Below are 19,795 nucleotides of genomic sequence, written 5' to 3' on the forward strand. Positions count from 1 at the left end.
CCGAAGTGAAAAGTTTATAGTTTTACGACGTCGAGTGGTCGAGTTTTTGGGATATAAAATATACCAATGTATATCCATAATTTGAGGTCAACTTGTAATTACGCGAGCTCCGCTAGACACCAACTCTCGAAAATGGCGGTGGGGAAAAAGCAACATCTTTAATCTGAATTATTTGAATAAATATAAACTTCCGGCGATCATATATCCCAACAACCAAAAGCCACCACCTACACACAACAGGCATAAAGTAAACAAAATGAGATTGAGCTAACGCCCCAAGCCACAAACAAAATATTTAAAAAGAAATGCTTACAAGCGCGCGGTAAAATTTCGCCCCCCGAAAAAGGATCCCGCGCGCACAGGAATAAAATGTATATAAGAATAAATCTATGCGATATAAACAAAAACTAATGGGCTGATTAAACAGAAAATTAAAAGCGGCCCGGCACTCATCAAGCTGTATTTATTTAAAAAAAAAACTGTTTGGTATCATTGATTCAGCGATATGCGTAGCGTATGCGGCGTGGACGAGTAGAAAACAAACACACGGAGAGACGTCAACGACGGTGGCGGCGGCAACATCGCCGTTGAACGTAAATCGCAAGAGGCATACAGAAAATCATACCAAAAAAGTATCAAGCGTAATTAATAATGAATATTATTTTGGGCGTAACAATTTGAATGGATTTAATGGAAACCGCAAAAAGTTTTCGTTCTAATCGCATCTCTTTCGTGTGTTATAGTTTAGGTATGTGTGTGTGTTGAAAATCCGGTAAAAAGCGCACACAGAGACAAACAGAGTACCATAAACTATGTGTATCTAACATAATTTATATTTGCATTTCGACGAGGCTAACACATTCTCAATTCTCAAGTGATATTTATGCCGCATCGCAAACTATGTACGCCGAAGAATAATCTGTTTGTGTAATTCCTGACGCTTTTATATGTTTTCTTTTTGAGAACGGATTTTATTTGCACGACGAATTCGAGAGTAACTAAAATAACAGAAAGCCAAAAAAAAACTTATCCATACTCTGAGATATGCACGTATACACACAGACGCATCAAGCCAGCGTTTAGCCAGTTCTAACGAGCTTAAATTCGACTTTCTATTGCCGTTTGTGGTCCTTTAGGCTGCAATTGTTGCCGAGTACACACATATACACACACTGGGACAACAGCAACAGCGCTAGCTACGATGATATTGATACTCGAGCGCTGTCAGAGCGCTTTCATGCAAACTTTCCTTTTACAGAGATGTGCGGCTTTCCCATCGGTCCTAATTTAACAATATATATTTGCGATAAAATGTTTGCACTCGAAATGTCGACATAATGTCTCCTCACCTCTACCTACTGTCGACGTAATTTTACGTTAGTTACTTCCTGTTCGATATTTATTCGCTTTTAATTTTCATCGAAAAAAAGAAGCCAGCCAGCTACCGACCGACACATTCGAAAAAATATAATAGTTTGTTGAATTTTTAATGCAATAATGCATAGAAAAGTAAGATGTTTGAAAAAAATTTAATGGCCATCGACATTTGGAGGTGTGTGTTAATTTGGAACTAATGCATAGGACGCGCGGGTCGGAATGTTTGGAGAGCAATTAGTGTTTCCAGCCCAATAAGGATGAAACACGAAGAAGATAAAATATTTATAATATATACAGGACATTCATTCATCATTCAGTGCGGCGTTCTTTCAGTAATTTTTTTCGCTCCAGAATAATCACTTGATTTACATTTTTGATTAATTCTATTTGAGAAAAACGAAATTATATTATTCCGGTTTTGTCTTCTGCCTCAATCATTGAAATGTTAATTATCTCGTGTTCGAGAAGCGCAGGGCAGACGTGGAAAAAAAGAAGCAGATACAAATATGATGTATATGCATGTACATGTACATGTTAACGGAAGAACAAAAAAAAATTATGGAAAAAATCAACTTACATCTTGAAATGCGTCACGTTCAACGCGCCTTCAGCACAACTTGATTGCACAAACGGTTAATTGCATTCAATCGAGAATCCTTCGACAGGCGACCGAGCACACACCGACAGTTTAAACGCCCCTAAACGATGTTGTCAGCCGTACGTTCGTTCAATTGTAACGAAATTGATAAATGAATCAAAGGTGAAAATTCCGCCCAAAGTCTGTGTTTTTTCTTGCTCTCTCGCTCTTTTAAAGTATTGACAGAACTGAAACAGAATGAAACGAAAGAAAAACACACGAATAAGTACTAAAAACAAGGGAATCATTTTGTTAATGAAGTGTTCGATTTTGCTTTGGTTTTGAAATAATCTTTGGTATGTTTTTTTAACAGTTCTTGATTGCTGCGTTGCTATCTGCTAAGCTTATTCCTTCGAGCATGAATACAACTAATCACCGAAACGAATCGTAATCCCCAGGTTTTTTTTGGTTTCTGATGTTATTTTTATCCAGTTGCTGTTCCCAAAAAATCGTTTATCATACAAATTCGTTATATTCGAGTTACTGTTGTTGTTGTTGTTGTTGTTTTTTTCCTCATGACATTTTTTCCACGTATTGTATTTTTTTTAATCGTTTGGTGTGTTTAAGTGTCGAATTGTATATCAAACAAGCCAAAAATAAAAGTTGTTCATATGGTGGAGAATCGATTCGAAGCACATTGATGATTTGTCTATTGCAATCGGTTCGAAATGGTTCACTATTTACTTCCTAGAGAATTTTTAATGGCATTTCGTTTTAGTTTATCTTTTCAACAAATAGAAACACATTGGATCGAATCGAATGGTTCTGTTCGACTGTGGAGATGCCTCAGAAAAATTACGGAAATCAAGAGTGAAAAATTGCGGTAAAAGCGAATCTAATTGGTCTTTCAAAGTCATTGGTGCTGCTGCTTCTGCTGCTGCCATTAGCACATGCAGAGAATGACCATTTTTCTTTATTTCATTTTGATCTCTGTAGCTGTTCCTTTTTAATTCGGCAACCACAGTTCGCTTGAATCGCTCTAAAACCGATTCGTTTCGAACGAATCGTAGAAATCTTAGTAATGTTTTTCATTGTTGTTGTTTATTCTTCAAATTTTTCACTCATTTTGTGTATTGTGAAAGTGATTGCGGATTGTTTTGCCCCTTTTTTCTTTGGGTTTGCTGTACACATGATGCGTGAATAATGCAGTGTGTCTGTTCTGACTAACAATATTTGGAATTTGTATTTTGATGTGCTCGTTGTGGTTCACTGTAAACGATTAACTGTAACATTTATGCACAATTTATGCCTCACATTTAGCCCTTTAAAGCAAGCACTGTTTCTAATATATTTTTAATTTTTTTTTTCGCGGAAACAACAAACATGTGCACAGCGAGCGAGAGAGAAAGAGAGAGTGAGAGAAAGAAAAAGAAACAATGCCTAATTTTTCATTTAATGTTCGGTTCTTTTTTCTCTTGCTGTTTATAATATCGCAGCGATTTTCCAACGTTGGTTCATTTCCGTATTTTTTGGAACGCGTGTAATGTACATCTGCCATTGTGGCAGGCAGGAAATATAAAGCTGTGTAAATCGTGCTCCGTTTTTTGACGTCACACAACATACTCAGTCATGCATGTACAAAATTTTAATGATACATTCCGCTTTCGCTTTCATGGATATTATTTTGGCTGTGGATTTCATATTGTCTTTTGTACCGAAATTTCTCTCTCTCCCTTCTAAAGTGAGGCGACACGCAAAAACGGCAACAACGATAATCCTTGCGGTTAGATTATGTGTCGTAACATCAAATTCAAACGAGATCGCAATTTTTTCTCACTTCCTGCCCAAAGAACTTTATTCACAATCCTTTTGGCTTATTATTTCATTAATTTTGCGGCCCGTATTTGGTCTCGCACAAGTCAAGCAAACATTCGCACACACTCGATAGGGAAAACTGGGTGAAGAAAGGGCTATACTTAAACGTTTGCGTTGTTATCCCCGTGAAATGTGCTCAATCGATATATATATATACCGAATACACCAACACGTCTACGATGAAGAGGGCAGCAGTCGAAAGAAGAGCATACCAACGAAGAAGAGGGCAGCCAAACATTTAAAATACACAAACATGTTGGGATTGTTATGTCATATTGTTTACATGCCGTTTGTTATTTAATTGAAAACCATCCAGAAAATCAACGAGTTTGCATGCATGTTCCGATATGTTTGGTGTTTGCATTGAACGCCTTTAAGCGAAGCTGCGACGACACTGCAACGACGAACAACACAACGAATGGGTATGGTGAATTTCGTGAATGTCGAGAATTTGATTAGATATTTATATGGCAGAAATGCTCCCTCACCGAGTCTAACGATTCCTCTCTCCCTACCACCTTCTCTGTCCTCCTGCAATGTTCCACATGCCTCTCATTTCATATATACATATATTAATCAATTTAAAGTGATTTCATTCATTTGGTACCATTTCAATTCTGACCTAACCTTTTGACTTGTTCAATATCAAGTTGCATGGTTGCGAGTGATCCCCGCTCGCTTTTTGAATGAGTACAAGAGAGAGAGCCATGGTTGGTAGCCTGTATGTTTGGTTACATTTTTAGTCGTAGGTGAAGTACCTACAACATGAGACAATCGACGACCTTTGTGACAACTATCAAAAATGCAAATAAATTGAGTGAACTTTTCCCTGAAAATGTTGCGTTCAAACCACTGTTGAGCTGGAACTTCCAATGAAAAAGTACGCATGGAATGCCAATTTTCGACTTTTAATCAAATTTTCCAAACGGAAAAAGATGAACGAGAAATACGTATATATATATTTTGTGTTGGTGTGTGTGTAGTGTTGAGCACTTTTGTCAACATTGAAACTCATCCACATTCGTTCGAACTGATCTTCATAGAATTGAACTGCTGCAGCGCAGCTCGTATCTCACACGGTCACCAAAACTTACCACATTTTGAATATAAATGTTTATTTTGGACATGTTTTGACCGATAGTTTAGAAGCTTGATTTAACGATTCTGCTTTATCTATCTTTTCGGTTTTCGTTGTGTCGTATCTCTTCTCTATTTTTGTTCGTTTTGTTTCGTTTGTGTTTCTGTTTCTGTTTCTGTTTCTATTTCTCATTTGCGCTCTGTTCGTCTGTTACAAAATGTGGTTCTCTCGTTCGGATCCCCATTGCGCCGGAATGAATAATCATTAAATCATTATACCAACAACGTATTAATTTGTTTACCCCTCACCAGTACGATCGTTTGCTTTTTAATGTGATGGACCGTATTTGTTTTCTAAGATCTTAGATCGCCATAAATTACGAACGTTAGAATGCGAGCATCGATAATAAATGTTTGGTTGTTTATTTTAATATTTATTTCATATTTTTGGCTCGTCGACGTTTTCTGGGAGGTTTTTTGTTTGCTCTCCTCACTGTTGCTCACTCTCTCTCTGTGTCCATTTTCGAAATAGATGTGTGTGTGTGTGTGCGTATTTATACGAAAATGGTCAACAATATCAGTGATACGAACTCGCACGGCAGTGAACTCTCTATTCGAATCCAATTATGAGATGAATATGGTTATTTTTTGCTCTATCTCTAATGTATTTTTGGGTATCTGGCGAACAAATTGCAGTTTTTGTTCTCTGTCCCATGGAAGAAAACCGATTATATGCTATTGCTTTTGCTGCTGCTGCTGTCATAAATTTGTACAACGTTGTTGCTGAGCGTTCTGTTTGAAAAAAGCAAACAGAATCGAAATCATGCTCCCGATTCGGAGCGATATGAAACGGAGAACCGAATGAAAATGTGTATGATGCATGCGACTAACAGTCAGCAATAGCCAAAAAAGAGCATGAACTCAAACGAGGGATATTCGACGAGAGCGTTTGGCGTATGTGCGCGCACTCTTGAAATGATAGTTCAAAATGATGATTCTCTTGTATTGCACGCTGTCCCATGTTCATCATCATCCTCCTTTCATTTTCAGCTTTTGAGTTTTTGTTCTATTCGATATTAATATAAAAAAATTTTCCTATTCGTTTCTTTGAAGTTATTATTATAGTTACTGCCGTTTGTGCTGCACAAAGGCATTTAAATCTACGAAACAACTTCATCATTTGATTGTGACTTTTGTGTAGAGGCCAAAGTATGAAACAAACATGGTATGGTTGAGCATGAGTCTTTGCTGGTTGCGCTCTGTAACCGTGTTATTGTTGTATATATTCATCTTCGATGCTGGTTTCTCTGTGCTTCTCTTCTCCCGACATTTCATCTTTCTCTCGACTTTACACGCTCTCTCCATCTCACTCAATTCTCTTTTTTACACTATTGTTCAACGTACGATGGACGGACTGAGGTAAATTTGAGAGACAATGTTAAGGCGGAAAAGACACATTTAAAGATTTGAAGAAGTACCATCATCATAAATCACACATGAAATTGTACAAAAAGCAGCACACAACAACAGCAGCAGCAGCATCAGCATAGACATACACAAAACATTTTACCACGGCCGATCTCTGATGATACCAATGCAGCAGCAGCAGCAGGAGTAGCAGCAGCGTGGCATTCGAGTTGCATTGAATAACTAGATATCAGCTGAGGCTGTGGAAAAACGACGAAATAAAAGTCATAGATAGGGCATACAATACGTTTTAAGATTCCAGGCGGGCAACTGAGAACTAAATGACAACGAATACGCGCGATAGAGACTGACAAAGAGAGAGTATCCAGCAAACATACACACGACGCATACACTCGAAAAAAGACCACAAAATATGTGGAATGGAGGAGCTATATGCATGTACATTGTACAGCGACATCGACATTGTATGCACGCTGCACCACATCAACAATCCGACTGGCAAAATGTGTGAGCCCGTCTCCAACAAAACGACCAACAATACGAAACCATCGAGGCCAAAATGGTAAATGCCTTAAATTGTAATATGTTAAAGAAAGAAGATCTATTGTTTCATTTTTGGTTTCAGCTTCTCTTTTTTTCAGTTCATCGTTGATGTTTTACATGGATCCCATGTATGTACAATGCCTCCGTTACTTCCACATCGTTGACGTCGACGTAGCCGCCGCCGCCGCCGCCATCGTCGTCGTCGTCGTCGAAGTCACATCATTTCAGGACAACAAGTAGTTTCTGGTAAGCACAGGTAGGCAATAGATATTAATACAGCGTAATTTTTCAAAAGACAAAGGAACGCTTAATGCACAGGAATGACATGAAACGGAGTACATGAAACAGAAAAAATAGAATTCATCATTGTAGCAACGCGCGCGCGACTCAACTTCCATACTTCAAAGCAAATGTGAAAGAGAGAACAAAAGTGACTCGTCCGCCAAAAATGGCAGAGAGTCGGAGTTTAGATTTGAAAGACAATTTAAATTGATGAAGATCACACACACACACAAACACACACACAAAACGCACATCAAACGATGCACACGACTGTGTTGCAATCAAAAGACAGAGCAAAAGAACCCGAGCATGGACGAATGAGTGGCCTTGTACGCTTTGGCCTGGCTTTCATTGTTCTCGACGCAGTGTTCGCTCAAATTTTGTTGTTATGAAAAAAAAGGGTTTGAGACGCCTCATTTTAGGGGGTTTCTATTTCGTTCTCATTTTTTTTCCATGTGCGGGTCACAGATCTTTCGTACACAGCATTGTGCAGTACAAAACATACAGAAATTTAACGACCAGAAGCGGAGACAACAAATGATAATTCTATCCATAATACTAGCGGCGAATATTGAGCGGCAAAATATCCTCGTCGCCGTGTTCTTTGTACAGCAAGAAAATGGTGCGAATGTTTGCATTGGAACGAGAAGCAAAAACAACTACAAAAAAACACGATCTTGGCAAAATAGTTCGCATATGGGAAATTATGAAGATATTTCTTTATCATTGGTATGGAACAAAACATGCATTTGGAATTGTGACGCGCTTTTAATGGCATGTTGAACAAATTTGTGTGTATGCGCGCTCACGCTCGCCCAGACAATGTGCAAGAATTGTTGAATATGCAAATATGCTGACTCTGCTGCTGATTTCCATAGTTTTTCTTTTGTCTCCATGCTTTGATATGGCTTTAATAATAATTTTTCTTCATATTTGTGTGCGGTTACCTACAGCAGTGCTAGGGCAATCTTCGATTTGTTAAAATTAAGTGCATGGCAAGTGATTGGCGTTAACGACGGCAACGGCAACGGCAACGGCGACAACGACGACGACGCGGACACTGACGACGATATCTATATTTGTGGCACATACTTTGTACATGTGCTTAATAGCGGTGGTCATACACATAAATCTGATACCTTAAATACGAGATTGTAATCAGTGCGAGCCATGCTTTTGTTAGCCCATTCTTTTGTACCTTGTTCGCATATACTACTAGATCATTATGCACAATGTTCTAGAACGAATCATTAAATGTAAAGCAATTTATTTCCAGAAAATGAAATTATTGCCTGATGGTCTATCGAATGTTGAGTTTGTGGAATTTTCACTGGTTTTTTTTCGTAGCTTGGATTTTTTTTTCGACGTACATATGTACATATACGGCTCCGTGCGGTGCAATTCGGTTTGGTTTGGCCCGATTGGGGAGCGATAAGGATTGTTGTCGCCGAACATTAATCAGCAATCAGTTGTCGATGTCATCAATTTAATTATGATCGAAAAAGTGAAACAATATTTGCGATAGTCACATGAACTTTAATGTGACCGATAATATGTTTGTTTGTTTGCTTGTGGACAGAAAATTATTGCATCTATCGATGTAATAATAGCGTGCCAATCGATTTACATGTGAATTAAATGTTTACGTTCAATATTGACACAAAACGCGTCCGCTTCTGCCGCCATAGCACACATGCAAATGGAATGGTTGGAAAAAAATAAACTGAAGACCATTGCAATCATCAACGCAAATGAGTTCGTGAATTGTTGGTCGGCCTAATAAGCACCGCACTCGTTCCTAGCTCCCTTTTATTTGGCGGCAGCGATGGCAGCAGTGGATATGCTCATTTTCATTTCACCGTTGAATTTGCAAGCTTGATAACTAACTAAAAAGTAGAAAAAAGACCATTACTGCTGTCACAACCCCCCGACACATGTTCTCGCTTGTTCGCTCTCGCTTCATTTAATCATGCAACGCCATTATAAAGACATAAGAACTGTATTAAATAATGATTAAAAGGGAATATCAACGCAAAGCGATTGATCGCGTGTGTAATTTCCTTGCCACCACCACTAGCACCACCATCACGACCGATAAGATGCAATTTTGTTGTTGATTCATGTTTCTGGTGAAGCGGCGAGACCAACATTTGTTGTTTGTATAGTTGGGGTATTTGTTGTTGGTGCCAAAATCACCGATCACACTCACAACCATTTGTCCGACCGCCGTATGGAATTGGTGTTTTGCAACATTTGTTCAATTTAAATTAAACCGTTCATTGCTTTTACGCCTTTTTAAACTCAAGAGTTAAGACTCTTTTATTCGTTTTTATGGAAGTTGTAAACTTTTCATTTTACAATAAAAACAATACCACGACATACACACAATAACACAGCAGCAACAGCACAAAGTGTGAGAATGAGATTTTGTTTCCTTCAAAGTTTAAACACCATTGTCCAGGCGACAATGCACACACACACACACAACCCGAAATGAATGCGGCGAGAAATGAGGAAACAAAAAAAAACACAGAAATTAAAATTAGAATAATCCAACAAAAAGGGAAAACAATAATGAAATAAAAAGTAACAGCGACGCTCAATTCCTTGAAACATTTTTCATGCAAAAGTCAAAATTATAGGCCTGATTCAGTAGAAACATTGTGTGAGCCGAACAACAGCAAACATGTAATAACAATAAATGTGGAATGAAATGCACATTTGCACAACATAAATATGAAAGTAAATGAGTGATGTCGTGCACTTATATTGCAACGGGTCACACACACACCATTCATTCGTTTTTGTTTTATGTTTGTTTGTTCGTTTGTTTGTTTGTTGGTTGGTTGGTCGGTCGGCCGCATGTGTGCACTCGTATATGATTTGGTTCACTGGAAATTGGTGATGTGTCGAGCATGCACGGGCATCGAATTCTGTCTTCAATAGCTGCTTCACAATCGCTTTTTGTGTACTGTTTTCTTTATTGCTTTCATTTCTCAATTATTTTGTAATCAACAATTGTTCTATATTATGCGCTCGAATTTTATAGCATTCCGTGTTTTTTGGCCGCTTTCAGTTCAAAGCAAGTCGACATCTATCAATTACAACAAGCAGCTCGATAACCGGCTATGGAGAACGCATCAGAGATAGACAAAAGAACAGCAGCAGCAGCAGCAACAACAAAAAATGAGGTGAACTGTGCATGTGTTTGTGTATTGGCTATTACCATTGATATTTTCCGCTATTGCTTTTGACTGTCGCTGCTGCTGCTGCCTCCATTGTCTAGCGGAATAATCGTAAAAACAAGAGCCAGGGAAAAAGCCACGTATCCCATAAATAAATTAAATTGAAATAAAATAAAATAAAATAGGTAATGCAATAATGGAAGTGCCACAAGGAATATAGAAGAAATGATGAATGAATTATATAAGACGCATTGAACGGTGAAAGAGACAAAACGTACGAGCGAGGAGATTAACATTTAAGTGCGTTTGTATTTGCAATCGTTTTCATTTCGATTGAAAAGCAACGTTTGTAGTGATGCTGTAAGCCTGTGTTGTACGTGCACAGGTGTTGTTTTACGATTTCATTTTCGTTTATTTTCAGTTTCATTTCTAGACCATGCTATGCTCTCATGTTCACCTTATGGTCGCTTTTTCTTTCGTTTGGTCGGATTGTTACCGTGATATTGATTGCATTTCTTCTTATTTGCTTGAATCGTCTCCCCCCCCCCTCTCTCTCTCTCCCTGTTTTTCTACTCTCGTTTTGTTTTGAGCTTTCTTTGGACACGCTGGAGCATTCACACGCTATCTATCTCGTGCTCGCTGAGGGCACACACACAATCGCTGCCCCTTTTTTCCCCTCTGTTCAATGCATAAATACAGCGTCGGTTTGTCGGTGTACCACACGAAGTCTCTCAATTTTTTTGTTTAATATCTGTCTTGATAAATTATGCTCATTAGTTTTATAATTGGAGTGTGCATTTAAATACCGACAGCAAAATGAATGAGCTGAATGTATGATTTAACAGATCACTCTTCGTATACAACGGACTCCATTCGAATATCAGTTTTAGGTTTGTTGGTGGCTGCACTTTTGGTGGTTTTTCTATATCTGTTTGTGTGTGTGTATGCGCGCGCGGCGTACTCGTGATTTCTTTTGCTTTTTCTTTTGAATTAATTTGTCGTCCATTTAACAACGAGACTTTTTTGCCCAATTATGGATTTTATGGCATATTTCTACGTCACACAAAGGGTGAGAGTTTTGGTTAATGTAATTGCCATATTTCAAACGATTTAATTTTGAGAGAAACCATTGAGATTGTAAAAATTTAGTATGCAATTTGGCCAAAATTCTCTCCCGCGCTCGTATAACATTGGACACAGAAAAAAACCGTCACTTTGATGTGACATTGTTCGAAGTATTCAAAAAGTTTTAATGGCACAAATTCAAAACTTTAGTTTAATGCATTTCTTTTGTGTCTTCAGTGGTTCGTAACGCAATGGTGAGTGAATAGTGTGGTTTGGCATTTTGGCAACATTGACACAATTCCACAATTTTCCATAAAAATCTAATTGTTATGCTTGATCGAAAATCGAAGTAAATGTCTCTTTATCGCTTTTTCTCTCACTTTCTCGTTCCACCTCTCCCCCGTTGCTACGGAATTTTATCGCTTTGGAAAATTGTCAGTCCATAAAATTCAGAAATTAAATGGGACAGAAAATTGATTACAATATATTTGGCAATGGCCGCGACGAAAAGTTTCAACCATAAAAATTTGATCAATTAGTTCAAACTTATCATCTGTACGTATCCGAATACGCGCAGGCAACGTGAAGCGAATAGCGAAAAAATGAAACCAACGACCAAAATAACGGCAACCTCCGAACTCGGAAACTGATATTAACCCAGAAACTGTGTGTAAGTCGTACAACAATACAATATTGCCATTGCCATTTGACTGCGAATCACTTTCGACGACTTATAAATTTCTACGCTTCAGTTCTTCATTAAAGATGCACATTTACATTTAAAATTCCAAAAATTTCTGCTGTAGTTTTCATTTCATTTTCGATTATGATTCACACAACATTTTACAATACAGTTAGTGTACACATCAATCGTTGCCTAACCATGACTAAATGCTCATTTATAATTCGGCATCAAAATTCTTACGGATCGTATGAAAATGAGAGAGCCAAACGCGGCAGTTGCAACAACAGCAACATCGATAACAATACCAGCAACAGCAACAGCAACAGTAACACTCGAATACACTTGACTTGGGGAAATTAAAACGAACGCGCGTTTTCGCTATAATTGGAATACATTATCTAGATGAAAATTTAAACGACACGAATAGACCGATGGCAAAAAAAGTTGCGATTGCGTCTGTGTGGATATAGCCATAGCATCACAGCAGCAGCAGCGAAAGAACGAGAAGAAGAAGAAGTAGAAGACGACGACGACGACGACGACGACGACGACGACGACGACGACGACGAGACGGCAACACAAAATATCTCTCGAATTCATTGCGAATTCTTATTAAATAGTTATTGTGAAATGAATGGTTTTAAAAGCATTTTCGTCGCCATTGTGTAGCCAAAACAGAGCGACCGGGGTATTTGCTTCTGAATAAATGCGGAGACTGCGATGCGACTCATAGTTAGCTGAAAGTCGGTAAACTGTTCGCTTTCCGGATGGCTTAGATATGATAATTCATCGTGCAATCATTCGCTGATGCAGCAAGCGCTCAGACAAGAAAACGAAAAGAGAAAAATACAAGACGAAGACCGAGAATGATGAAAAAAAAAACTAATTGAAAGAAGAAGATTCAACTGACTCAATGTACCAAGAATGTGATATGATGATGATGTTAATGAGAAGCCATTTACTTATGCGTGCACATTACATTATTTAAAAACATAATGATAATTTATAGCTTAATATTGCACGATTAAGAGAGTGTGCAAGTATTGTGTAAATGATGTGTACGCGTACAATTCAGAGCAGGCAAGCCTCCAAGAATGATATGGATGTCGAACGTTCGACCGACCCATAGATGGATGAAATGTTCAACAAAATGAAATTTTGAAGAAAATATTAAATAAATACCAAGTTGGTGGACGTAAAAGTCAAACAATTCACTGGAAATCATTTGCTGGCCATAAATTCTGATGCACGCACACACACACACACACACACATTCTTAGAATCCACCAAATCATTTGGTCCAAATGTTCACTTATTCGGTAGAACTTTTTCGGGAATGAAAATTAATTTGAATAGGTAACAGCCAATTTGTCCCTCGTGGCGAAATTGGATTAAAAAATATTCAATTTATATCATTGTTTGTCGTTTCTTTTTGAAATTCCAGAAAATCGATGTTGATTCTTTTTCTCTTTTCTTTTCTCATTCCCATTCTCTCTATATTCGATCGGTAGGAATATACATATCTTTTAAGCGTGTCCGTCCATAATAGATAAAGATTAGGGTTTAGACACATATACTCGATTCGGTGCGCACTGCGCAGTTTTTGGTCGACGACCACCTATCTATTGTTGTGAGCGCAACCAAAGCTAAAGTGCTCCAAAGTCCCAAACAAAAGATGAACGATATTTCACCGTCATCGATGATAAACGCGAATAAAACGGAGAAGATGAAATTAGACAGGTATGGGTTTGGAATATAAACCGTCTTATTACACACTAAAACCCCGTTTCGATGGATTTTCATTTAGAAAAAAAATCGAACGCATTTTGGGAGAGAAAAGACCACAAAATGATGAAAAATTTTGTAAAATAAATAACAATTTAATTTTGATTGTTTTCTTCTTCGCCGCATGTATTTCATTCTCTCTTCTCTTCTCTTTCTCCCTCTTGCTCCATCTCCCAATGGCATCTCGTCGTTGGTTTGATGCTTGTGGTGCTGGTAGGATTTTCATGCATAACCATCATTTACACGGTTCACAATCGACACAGTAATCGCACACAGTGCCGCAAAGTGTTATTTTGTATCAGAACCATCGGAGAACAAAATAAAGAACAAAATGAAAAATGAGCATTTAAATTGCTTCATTTCCGAATGACCTGTTATGCGAGTGGCGAGCAGAAGTAGTGGGCCAACAAGGCAACAACAAGAATCGACGCGCACATTTTCGGTAGCTCGAAACTATTCAACCTTTGCGTGCAAATGAAACCAATTTGTTTGCGAGTGATTTTTGTCACTTTACCTTTTCCCAACTTGATATAGCAACTATTTCTATTTATAATGCGTCGAGCAGTGCCACCAGAGGTTGTTATAAAGAGCCCACAGGATGACGATGACGACGACGACGACCGACGGGGTCGGAAGTATGCAAACACATAGGAATTTTTCAATTTTCATGCGTGAACGACGGTGGTGTTGGTGGTAGTGGCAGTGTGTACACTGTACATTTGTGAATGGTGCGTGCAAAACTCCCTGTATCTTGATCTCTCAGGGTACATTAATGATGATCGATTCGAATTTAATTAGGGCTCCTTTGACATGAATTTAGCATTCAGTCGAATAGTCAGACGGTCGAGTGTTTATTAGTTTCAATGGGCGTATTTTCGTTTACGCTTGGGGCGTTTGAATGGCTTTCATGAGTTTCTAAAATAGCGTTTTGTGTCGATGTCAATGTCACTGAAACTAAAATCAATTACAAGCATTAGAACTCCGAAAGTAAAAGACTTTTGCGGTTTATATGATTCGGTCATTTCCATTTGGTTGTCCTGAAAAGTCCATCATTCTCGTCACCATCAGCAGTCAAAGCATGAATAAACATAAGCACACATGATTTAAAGCGAACAGAAAAGTCAGCGTATCATTCGAAATGCATGATTCGGCTCTCTAGTCTCCGACCGTGTGTGGCCCTGCCATATCGTCGAATAATGCGTCGATTTGTTGTTTTGGTGCTGGTGGTAGTGGTGGTGGCGATGATGGAACGTTTTTGTTTTGTTAAAAAAACATAAACAATTGCAGTGACATACATATCAGTCAGTTCCAGAGATTTCCAGTCTTAAATACAAACACGCAGTGCTGCAATGGGGCAGATGCAGCAACGGCTTAAGAACGCGAACAAAATGAACCAATAAAAACTGACAAAAATAAAATAGAAAATATGGGCCATCGTTTTAAGACAAAAATGTAAAAAAGAGGTCATAAATGTATATAAATCACTTAAAGTGGCAATAAATGGCGCACCCGTGATACTTTGCACTCGTGACAACTAAACCAAAGCAAAGCATCTAAGTACCTACTAAATTTCTGTCAAATAAAATGCGAACAAATCAAAACATACGACGAATGTAAATTCGTGTGCGCATCGTAAATGTGTCAAGTGGGTCGTGGATCACAATTCATGAAACGCAATGGAAAAAGTGGGTTATTGATTTTTGGGTTATTTCACATGGTTTTGGGGTTGATGTTGTTTCACAGAAAAATCGGTTGACTTGATTCATTAATCGCCCATTCCATCTGTGCGCCAATGCAGTAGCTGGAGAGAGGGCGAGCATTGCTTGCTGTTAAATTAACGTCTAGTCTTTATTGTGTGTATGTTGCTTTCAGTTTGAGCGCACCATTTTCTCTAAATGTTAGCCCGAGGAATTCTACACAAACGGTATATCCGAAAACATTTTACCAGCACACAGACATCATTCGAACACATTAAATTCCAACAATTCTTCTGCATTTGTATTTTACAGTTGCTGTCTCGTATGAGAATTGAACGCCGTACGAGCACACACACACATACCTTCTCTCTTTCTCTCTGTCTCTCCAAGTTTGTTCGTCGATTGCGCGCGACTGGTGTATTTTTTATTGTTAACGCAATAAATTTTCGTTTCGATATCAAATTTTGTGGACGGAGGATAACATAGCGTTTGTGCGACTCAACGATATGGCATCGATTCAGCGATAACCACCACGTAAAGTTTTGTCGGCGAAGAAATTCGATTAAAAAAGAAACGCCCTAAGAACAGTAATTAGCATTTCTTCCACGGGAATAGAAATGTATATGGATTTGAGAGAGGGGAGTACGTGGCAGAGGAAATCCGTTGAGTAATGCAGAGAGAAAGAGCAACAGAGAGAGAGAGAGAGAGAGAGAGAGAAGGAGAGTACAGTGAGCTAGCTGCTCGACACAAAACTTCGCGTATTTTTTCCTGAACTCTCGACATGGTTCGCTGTTTCTTTCTGTCTTGATATTTTAGTTATACATTTCAAAAAATAAAAAAAGTAAAAAGTAGGAAAAGAAGAATAAGAAGAAGAAGAAAAACGATACGGTACGTGTGCATTGCGATATTTATTACCACGGCTCTCCTTTCATCTTTGCATTGTGCACAGTTTTGCCGAACATACAAATCTTTTTGCACTTTCTCGTTTTGTCCCGTTATGGCTTTATTGATAGTAAAACTGGTGCAGCGTGTGCAAACGAAAAAGAGATATAGATAGAGATTGAGAGTGAGAACGAGTAAGCATGGGGTCGCCAAGTTTCGAGTGAATTTTATTGCGCTTTTGAATAGCGTCTATCTGTGTGCACTGGAATGTAGACACACTGCCAATAGCTTTGACTCTGGCTTTTGCACACTTGGTCGACAACATACACTCAATTCGTCTAATTAAATGCGTTTATACGTGCTATTAAATTTATTTATTTTCACTTTCGAGCACATCGCCCGGAAAAAGAGGGTTGGAATGTCAAAGCGTTGGCTTTGCTAAAACCTCAAGCACAAACGCTGCTCAAATCAGCAGGCACATTCACACCGTGTGAAAGACAGCATTGAAGAGGAAAAAAAATATGTATATAAAAGAGTGGAACACTGAGTAGCGCGCGCGGGATACGAATAAAGAATATTTTATGGCGCTGCTACACATAGAATGTTGTTTTGCTTTTTTTTCTGCCATGAATGTGTTCAGCAGAATGTGCTGTGAGTATATCTGTGTGAGTATGTGGCGCAGGTGGCAAGCTTTTCCACTTCTCGCACACTTTTGGGCAAACGGTGCGTTAACGAAAGAAAAATATCCAACAACATATTTCATTATAAATACGTTTCGAATGAACGTTATATCGTTCACAATGCTCCCGCTTGGCACATAAGCACTGAACATGTTTTACACTTCACAACGAAATTGAACAATTTATAACTTGAGATTTTTTTTTACTTGATTTCCGTGCAAAATGATTAACCAAAGAACCAAAAGGCGACACACGACGTAGCAAAGGCACTGGGAAGAAAGTAGTAGCGCACAAGAAAACACACTGTCATAAATTCTGCCCGTATCAGAGGGACTGTTCTGTTGTTGTCGTCGTCGACGACGTCGTAGGCCACATTGACCATCGCGTGAATAGTGCAAAAAATTGATTTTCAACTCTAAATTTACAATTCTTCTTCGACCACCATTCGCCTCAATGGATTCGGTCCGATGTCGAAGAAAACAATAAAACAAACAGAAACCCTTTTTTACAAACCACTTGACCACCCGAAGAAACGAACAAATTTGTTTGTTTCATTTCCATTTTTTGTCTGGTTGGCATGAATCGATTGAATCGAATCGAAAAATCATATTCATCGTCCATTTTGAGCGTTTCTCATTCACATCATGCTCTAAAACAATAAAAATGATGCAGCAAAAAGACGTCCTTTGATTGATTCTCTCTCCCATTTCTTTTTTTTTCAATCTCTCATTCGGTGTTTTTCATCGGAATGTTGAAAAGTAATCAACGAAGTTTGTAGCCAAGAAGAATGCAATGGCATTTCATTTTCAAAATCGAATTAAAAGGAATCTACTTATAAAATTGACGGCGCAACGAAAGCGCAGAAAAGTGAAATAAAACTTCCAGTGATGGTGCTTTCTCACGCATCTTCATGGACATGCATCCTCTCACACACAATACTGGCTGGTCGTGGCCATTGAATTGGAATCGGAATTGGATTTGAATGCAAATCCAATTCGTGGAAAGCTCCTACGTTGCGAAAAAGTAGTTACAGCGATTCGAGAATTCACAATCCATTGAAGAGGGCTTCATCGAAACTACGTACACACAATAATAACGAATATTCAAAGTAAACAGTTCGCCATTCGAGTGGCTCGCAAAAACAATCGACTGGGCATTAAGAATCTGCACAAGAGTTTTTCAAGTCGAACTTTTCTCGTCCATCCAATTCGGATTCATTTCTATTTTCTGATATATAAGTACAATGTAAATTGACTATGCAATTGAGGTGTATTTTCATTGTGAATCAGACATCAATCTCAATAAGAATACGGCAACCGAAGAGGTCAATACTATGGACATTATTCAGATCTTGCAATGTAATGGGTGAAGAAACAGGAAAAGAAAAACTAGAATGATGAAAATAAACATGATGACAATAACGACAACAGCGGCGTCCAAATGAAGTAATTCACACACTTGAACACGCTCTAGAACAATAACAATGAAAACGTTGAGTTAAACGAAATACGAATTCATCAAATCATTCAAGAGTAAGATTTAGTGGAATGATGTACTGAACGTTTTGTCGACAATGTTATCGCTTCATTTGTTGATCTTTCACCGAAAAGCAACGAAATGAGTCGCAGCAAAAACAGAAAATAAGCATAAGCGCCCCAGACAACACGCACAAATGCAAACAACCAAATCGTTCTGCTATCATTAATTATTATGTACTTGAGCGCGTCTTTCGTTTTCTAACAACAACAAACCATTCGAATGGCCTCATCGAGATGAAAATGAAGAGCAAATCATTGGGAGATAGATAGATAGAGGCTCGCTATATAATACAAAAAAAGAGGAAGCACTGAATATGTGTGCAAAGAAAAACCGTATCGTTCCACTCTTTGTATACAATCACAAAATGAAATCTCTATTTTTTTTTCATGTGCATGGGATTAAATAAACCGAAGCACCGAAAGTTGCGTTATGTTTTGTTTTTGTTCTGGTCGATTCGGCTCATTTCCATGGAAAGAAGCGATAGTGTGAATCAAAGCAAAGGAAATAAAATAATATCAACAGCATAGAACGTCATATCATTAAATTCGAAGATGAAGTCTTCTTCATCAAAAATTTGGACATACATCTATCACACAATCAGATGTGTAAACACTCGATCACTTGGGCCTTTCATAGCCCTCTCTATGCCTCTCGCACTTCAGCGTCATTCAGATAGGTAGAAGCGCGCGCGCACACACACAAGACCATAAACAAAACAAAGGAGCTGAATGCTCTAATATAATGAAATTCAAGATATGCTGCATACAATGACAGCAACACTAGGCATAACATAGATACGCTGCCACAAACACACTTGAAATGAGTTGTATTTAATAACAATAGAATTGGACACATCGATCAATGGCCCGGCTCTGGCCAACAACAACAAAAAACAACAAACAGCAACGCTCACATCAAATATTATATGTATCTCGGTAGTATATTGAAGTACATAATACACATTTGCTGCATGTATTGAGAATGGAGCGATGAGAAAGGCTGGAAACCAAGAAGAATTACTAGCACAGCCCATGTTGTGATTTGATATTTGATAGTAATGTTGACGACGGCGATGATGATGATGATGATGATGATGATGATGATGATGATGATGATGA

General features: G+C 38.3%; 1 protein-coding gene across 4 annotated transcripts in view; it reads right to left on the minus strand.

The window, feature by feature from the left end:
- The window catches only part of LOC129573606 (MOXD1 homolog 2), a 221,248-nt gene that overhangs the window by 114,392 nt on the left and 87,061 nt on the right, over positions 1-19,795 (minus strand). For 3 of the 4 annotated variants that reach the window (XM_055454359.1, XM_055454360.1, XM_055454358.1), the window contains one exon: positions 1,955-2,202. The exons of the other annotated variant lie outside the window; for it this stretch is intronic. The gene's annotated coding sequence lies outside the window, so the exon portion shown is untranslated. The remainder of the gene's footprint in view (positions 1-1,954; positions 2,203-19,795) is intronic. 4 annotated transcript variants of the gene reach the window in all.

This window comes from Sitodiplosis mosellana, unplaced genomic scaffold (genome assembly GCF_009176505.1).
Source record: "Sitodiplosis mosellana isolate CC-2019 unplaced genomic scaffold, AAFC_SMos_1.0 Smas_scaffold_6102, whole genome shotgun sequence".
NCBI classification, from domain to species: domain Eukaryota; kingdom Metazoa; phylum Arthropoda; class Insecta; order Diptera; family Cecidomyiidae; genus Sitodiplosis; species Sitodiplosis mosellana.